Source organism: Dipodomys merriami, unplaced genomic scaffold (assembly GCF_024711535.1).
Source record: "Dipodomys merriami isolate MVZ:Mamm:240054 unplaced genomic scaffold, mDipMer1.0.p SCAF_334, whole genome shotgun sequence".
Classification (NCBI taxonomy): domain Eukaryota; kingdom Metazoa; phylum Chordata; class Mammalia; order Rodentia; family Heteromyidae; genus Dipodomys; species Dipodomys merriami.
In genome coordinates this window covers 237841-245417 of record NW_027204871.1, presented here as the reverse complement: position 1 = coordinate 245417, position 7577 = coordinate 237841, and the positions used below count along the sequence as shown (strand labels likewise).

Genomic DNA, 7577 nt, shown 5'->3' with positions numbered 1-7577 from the left:
CTGGCTTCCTTGGAAGCAAAGCATAGTCAATAGATAACATTTCTTCTGGTGGCTTACTACATGTAATGATTTCTGTAATACATATCACATTCTGTTTAGTATTAAAAAAACTGCTAGCTAAACTCAAAGTTCATTCGTAGTTTATGTTAAGTATTTCACAAGTTTTATGTCTCTTAGTTCTTAAGAAAACATTTGCTATGATGCTAATGTTATTACCATTTTATAGTTGAGAAAAATTGTAATTAAAGGCACTAAGTGTATGGCCCAAAGACACACAGTGAGGAAGGAAATCAGTCAAAGTTTCCAAAAGCCTTTCAGCAATACAAAAACGGTAGGTGAAATCTCTCCATTCTCTTACACTCTCAATTCAATATTCATCTTGTCCAATAAAACATAGCATAGCAATTATTGCCCATAGTAATTGTTTTCTGTCACATTTTGTCTTCAACACAGATTGTGTTGGTGACATTGGGTTATCATGCACAGAGCTGAGCTTATAAATTGAGGTCCAAAGAGAGGCAAATTTCTTCTGTCCCAAAGTTCCAGTATCCTTTTAAAAAACGTACTAAAACTTTTAAATACCATCACTTACTCTCCTTTAAGAATCCCAACATGAAATAAATTCACATATAATCACTCCAAAATGCTTTAAAAGTAGGAAGTGATAAAACAGGTCCCCCGTGAAGTAAATTTTCTTCTACTTTGAAAATTATTCTGAAAGCCTTGTGATGGTTGGTCACACCTGTAATCCTGTTTACTCTGCATAATTTCTCAGGACCCTGAGAATTATGGATAAGAGTTGGAAGCCAATCAGGGCAAAAAATTCCTAAGATTATTTTTCAAAAATTTAAACAAACTAGCAAAGGTCCAGGAATGGAGAGGTAGCTCATATAGTAGCTCACCAATCTAGAGAGGAAAGGCCTAGCAAGATCATGAAGCACTGAGTTAAAACTCTGAGCACACCTACATGCAGGCACGCGTGCGCACACACACACACACACAAACACACACACACACACACACACACACACACACAAATATCTTTGGTTCAGTCTTTTCCATTAATTTTTTTGTTTGTTTGTGTATGTGTGTGTGTGTGTGTGTGTGTGTGTGTGTGTGTGTGTGTGTGTGTGTGTGTGTGTGCCATCCCTGGGGTTTCTTATAAAGTATTGTAGCCTCCTCCTTTGTTTCCCCTTCCCATCCATTCCCAGCCTCCCCCTGGCCCCCCACCCAATACTCCCCCCCATTAATTTCTTTGTTAACAATATTATATGGGTAAAATAAAATAAACTCTTCCATCTCAGAACATTTTTTAATGTTTTTTATTGTAAAAATACTGTATAGCGGGGTTAAAGTTACATGAGCAAGGTTATGAGTGCATTTCTTATCAAGCACTGTTGCCTCCTCCTTTGTTTTTCCCCCACCATCCCTTCCCCTCCACCTCCACAAGTACACTTCTCATCCCCATACCCCCACACTCCCCAACATATTGTCTTGTGCATCTCATTGTTACAATGGCTCAACTTTTATATCTATTTAAGCATTTTGATTTTTCCCTTTCCTTTCCCAAATTAGAGAAGTGTATTTACAGGATGTAGGTGCACCAACATCAAATCCAGTGAAAACAAGGGTTATACTGTGGGGGAGGACCATAAAAAAAAAACAAAAAAAAATCACATCGTACATTATAAATATGTTAGAAACAACAGTAAGAAAGAATTAAAAAATCACTTCTATCCTTATCTTGGGGTTCATTTAGCTTAACATCATCTTATCTAGTAATATGCATATAGCTTTTGATCTTTTCTGCTTATCCCAGTTTTCTGCTTATATTATTTATTGCAAGTAAGGGATACCTTGGGACCTATGTTTCTTTGGACTTGGCTTACTTCAGTAAATATAATTTTTTCCAAGACTTTCCATTCCCTAACTAATTGGGCGATGCCATTCTTTCTGATGGAGGCATAGAATTCCAATATATATATATACATATATGTATATATATATATATATGTATATATACACATTCCAATTTATATTTATGTATATAAATATACATATATAAATATATGTATATACATATATACAAATATATATATGTATGTGTAGATAGATAGAAACATACATACATACATATATACATACACACACACACACATACACACACACAAAAAATTTTCTTGATGCATTCATTTACTGAGGGGCATCGTGGTTGGTTCCATATCTTAGCTATGGTAAACAATTCTGCAATAAACAAAGCTGTGCTGGTAGTTATAGTATGATCTTGTTTGATCATTTGGGTGAATGCCCAAAAGTGGGATTGCTGGGTCATCAGGGAGCTCTATGTGGAATCTTTTGAGGAACCGCCATACTTCTTTCCAAGTGGTTGTACAAGTTTTCACTCCCACCAAGAATGGAGTAGGGTTCCCTTCTGTCCACATCCCCTCCAGGATCTGTTGTTGTAAAAATGTGGAAATCTTCATCAATTTGCATGTCATCCTTGCGTAGGGGTCATGCTAATCTTCTCTGTATTTTTCCAATTTTAGTGTATGTGATGCCAAACTGAGCACAGAACATTTTGGAATTGATTTTCCTAAACTAGATAATTCAACAAAAAATAAGTTAAAAAGACTTGTCGTGAAATTTTAGAACCATATATTTCTTAAGCAAGCACACATTTAAGAATAAAGTCAAGTGAGATATGTCAAAAACAAAATAATTCCAGATATTTGTTGTTCAAGAGATATGTAAGAGTAGAAATTCATTATTCTATACATGGCACCTGTCATAATGAGCACTGTAGCAAGTGCTAAGGTTTGTTAAAAGTTTTATTGTTTTAAATATGATTAATACTGGGAATTTGCTTATATATGCCAAAATTAAGACTGTTTGGCAGGTCATAAAACTTTTCCATAAAGTATTTAAGATTTATGGTAGCAGACATATACTACTAAGTATGTACATTTCAGAGTTTTTAGAAACTTTACTATGAGAAGTTGCAAAGTCTGTGTAAAAAAACAGTGAAGAGTTAAGATTTTAACTACACAGTTTCTGTTAAAACTTGAGGCCTTCCTTTACATGTTAGTGAGGAACAAATATGATATAAGCCATATACAAATAAGATGAGCCATAAATTAAGAGTAACCTTAGTGGGTAACCTTAAAGGCTACTCGTAGCCTACAAAACTCTTGTGAACATCATAATCTTAGCCAGTTTTAAATGTACAGGAATATGAGTAAATAGTAAAATCTAATATGTAGAACATTTCAAAAACTGGAAACACTGGTGTTTGGTTTTTATTTTATTAACCATTAATATTTAATCATTAGTTTTCTTTATTTGTAGCATTGTTTTCCTTTTTGTAATAGAATACAACTTTTCGTAACTCATCATCAGGAGGTACTTTGAGAATGTTACTGGGATGTCCACACCATTTTTTATAGGTGCATGTGAATGTACAAAGAGAAAAATTAAGAACAAAATATTGATTTAAAATTTTCTCAAGTAGAAATCTCAATCAGAAGTGTTGATAAATGTCTATACCTAAAATCTTAGTCATAGGCTGAAGCAGTGTCTTTAAAGAATTGAGGAGGAAGTGGCGCTGTAGCTCAAGTGGTAGAGCGCTCGCCTTGAGCTGAAGAGCTGAGGGACAGCGCCCAGGCCCAGAGTTCAAGCCCCACGACCGCCAAAAAAAAAAAAAAAAAAAAAAAAAAAAGAATTGAGGATACAAATGTGAGAGCTGTGTTTTGTTTAGGTTTTTGGTTTGGTTTTTGTTTTTGTGGGGCTTGAACTCTGGAGCCTGAGTGCTGTCCCTCAGCTTTTCAGCTCAAAGATGGTGCTACCACTTGAGCCACTGAACCACTTTTGTCTTTTTCTTCTTATATGGTGCTGAGGAATCAAACCCAGGACCTCATGCATGCAAGACAAACATTCTCCCACTGAGCCACCTTCCCAGCTCCTGAAAGACTGTTTTTAAGAAATCATCTAAACAACATTTGCTTTCTGGTTTGGGTTATATAATGAAATATATGAATATATTTTAATATTTTTGTCATTTTCATACTTCTTTTTATTGTGAAAATACTGTACAGAGGAGTAACAATTACATGGGTAAGATATAATGAGCACATTTCTTATCAAGAATTGTAGCCTCCTCCTTTGTTTCCCCTTCCCATTCCTTCGTATCCTCCCCACCGTCTCCCCAACCAAAGTTGTAAAGTTCTTTTTTCGACATAAAGACTTGTACATCTCATTGTTGAAATGGGTCTTCCTGTATCTCTGTTTTAACGATTTGTTTTTTCCCATCCCCTCCACATACACCAACTTCATATATAGTGAAACCAGGGGTTATACCATGGGGGAGGGACATACAAAGCAATAAAGACATAATTTTATAAATATGTTAGAATCAATCACATGAAAGATCTCTCTCTCTCTTTTTGTCAGGCGTGGGGCTTGAGCTCTAGGCCTGGCAGCTGTCCCTGAGCAATTCAGCTCAAGGCTCATGCTCTACCACTTGAGCCATAGCTCCACATGTAGTTTTCTGGTGGTTTTTTTTTTAAATTGTTATTAAGTGATTACAAAATTTCCCAATTTTCACGGTATTTTGGGATGAAGATGCTCAATTAAAGTCACAAACTCATTCTAACTTTCCTGGAGGAAATTGTTTGTAACATATAATGGTGTACACATATACACCATACATGTCATCAGCAGCATGGGGTTATTTAATAGTGGTTCGACCAGAGGAGTGGAAGTTCTTTGTTTCTTGGTTTCTTATGTCCTTCTGTTTGGGTGATCTGCAGGCAGCCCCTTTGTCTCTGGGACTCCAGCAGCCCCTGCTGGGCCTGCTCACCACCAGTAAGCATTGGGGGAGGAGTCTTCGCACTTCTCTGTTCTGAAATTCTTTTTCTCTCTTTCTTTTTTGTTATTTTCCACCTCCTGTATTTCTATGGGTGTTCATCTTTTTGTTTTTGTGGGTCTCTTGGGGAGATTAAGCTTAGGAACTCGAACTCTCTTTTTGGTTGGGGAGAGCTGTGGCGTTTCCCTACTGCCCCGTTGCCATCTTTGTCCCCCCTCCCATTTTCATACTTCTAAATTTATACTAATTTCAGCCACTTTATCCTTTTCTAAGTCATGAAATAGCTCTGAGAATTTGCTTCTGTGAAGATTGTTTTTGCACTTATTTCTTCTGCTCTCTATCCATTCCCTACTCTCCAGTTAGAATAATTTCAAATAGTAAAAATGGAAAAAGAGAAAAAAATCATGGTGAAAAAACAGGTGTAGAAAATGTAGATTTTTCTGACTACTTCAACCAATGTGAACTATTGGGGAAATCATTTACACCTCATTCCCACTGGTACTCAAAGTCTCTAGTTAGGCAATTCTGATGAAGACAAGGAACTAGATGAAAAAGTGAGAAATGGTATCATTTGCTAGAAAAAAATGAAGAAGTATCCAAGCAAATTTCTTCATTGGGCTGTTGAAAATAATCGGCTTACTTCAGTGCAGAGACTACTTTCCAAAAAGGCCACTCATGTGAAAACTAGGGATGATGATGAGTATAGCTCTCTTCATCAGGAAGCCTACAGTGGACACTTAGACATTGTCCATGAGTTGTTAGCTCAAGGCAGATATTCATGCAATAACTGTGAATGGCTTGACAACCCTGCATAGTGCTTATATGTGGAATAATACCAGAGTGGCTTCTTTCTTTCTTCATCATGATGCAGATACCAATGCCCAAACTAAAGAACTCTTGACAAACTTGCATCTTGCTGCTGGGAATAGAAATAACAAAGGTACGCGGGATCTCCTTCTATTGAAATATTATATCACACCAGGTCAAGAACAACTTGGAAGAAGCTGCATTTGATATTGCCAAAAGGATAAGTATGTATCACTACCTCTTTGAAGTTGTGGAAGGCTGCAAAAATTTTTCTCCTAAGTCATGATGGTTGGGTTAAGTTTCTTAAATATCAAAAATGCCAATCCATCTTTGTGTCCGTACAAAAAGTTTTCACAATAAAAGCCACATTAATATCTTACTTTAAATATTCATGGATTCCATGCTATTCTTCCAAGTGAATTGCCGGACTTTGATGTCAAAATGTATTCAAGATTTGTTTGTATACAACAATAATGATTTCTGCAGAGTTTGTGATTTTTATAATCAGAAATAACTTTAACTTATCTGTTGAAATGAGTAATGCAGAAACTAAAGATATTTCTATTGCTTGTCTGAAAAAGGATATTTTAAGATAATCTGTATTCTGTTTGTATAATATCCATAATCTATTTCATCCTTCCTAGATATACTTTTAATTCTACATTGTTTCATAATATATAGGTTCATTAATAAATGTGTCATTTCAGATAGCATTCCATATAGAAACAGTTTAAGATTCCTTTTTGTCCCATAGGTCCTTATAGTATTTTATTTCTTTGGGATAAAATAAAAATGTTATCTAATTTCAAAAGTTTTGTAAAGGTTATGCTATGTAAAGGCCTTTCTAAGGTGATGATTTAATACACTGATGTCAAACTAACTTTCAATTCAATGAATTACATGTATTGTTACAACTGTATTTTTGTAATCAATTTTTAATAACTTTTTCATTTCTTGCATCTGAAGAATGAAAAATATGGAATACTACACAAATTTTCATATCATCCTTGTGCAAGTGCCATGTTAATCTTTGTATTGTAATTTGGATAGACGTGCTGTTGAAGCATGTAGTATCCTCTAAATTTAAGTAGCTAATGATGCAATCTTTATACAGGCATGTATCCTTGGTTGACTATTTGTAACTAGGAAACCTTATTGTTCCTAAAAATGTTATTGATATTACTTCTCTAAAATTCTGTGTATATTGGAAAAAAACTTACACTGTTTGGTCGATTGCTCACATTTGCAATTTTTTTGTCAATGAGTATTTTAAGTCTTTTTCATTTTAGATTTCATCATACTTTGAAGAATTTAAAGCAAGGTCCAAAGGGGATAGCTTTTCAAGTACTTATTTATCAGCTGAGTTAGCTTTGTGGAACTAATGCATTCAAAGTAAGCCTTGCTTAAGAGCTACTTCTAAATTTCTGCAGCCTAAAAATTCCTAAATGAGATCTTATTGGCACAAATGTCTACCTGACCCTCTACCTTTCTTCCATTTAGGAACAGACGAACCAGAATATCTTACCCTGAAAGCATAGATTTTCTTACTGGAACAAAACTAATCTTAATTACAAGTTCCTGTCTCTAGAGTCAGGAACAGTTCAGATAGAAATGTTTAGACTAGAAGGTATTTTATCAAAATATAATTGGTTATTATACCTAATATTTCAAAAGTATCTAAAGCCAAGAAGGTGAAAAAATTGTTCATATGCATGATTAACTAATGTCCTGGCCCGTCTACCATCCAACCAGGCAGGAATTTACATTACTGCCTTTCTATCACCAAATATTTTCAGATTTACAAGAGAAGTCTATATGTCTCTCCTCGATATTACGCCTTAAATTGTTAATGTTTTAATCAAAGTGTTTCCTCTTGCCACTAGGCTGTAAATCTTCAAATGGTAAAGCT

The 7577-nt window shown here is 35.0% G+C and overlaps 1 non-coding gene and 1 pseudogene across 1 annotated transcript; both read right to left on the bottom strand.

Moving 5' to 3' along the window:
• Positions 1 to 2463: 2463 nt before the first annotated feature.
• LOC138803115 (U6 spliceosomal RNA) lies at positions 2464 to 2570 on the bottom strand. The gene has a single exon (XR_011364873.1). It is a non-coding gene; the product is annotated as a U6 spliceosomal RNA (small nuclear RNA).
• Positions 2571 to 6638: 4068 nt separating this feature from the next.
• LOC138803117 (U6 spliceosomal RNA) lies at positions 6639 to 6735 on the bottom strand (annotated as a pseudogene).
• Between the last annotated feature and the right edge of the window lie 842 nt (positions 6736 to 7577).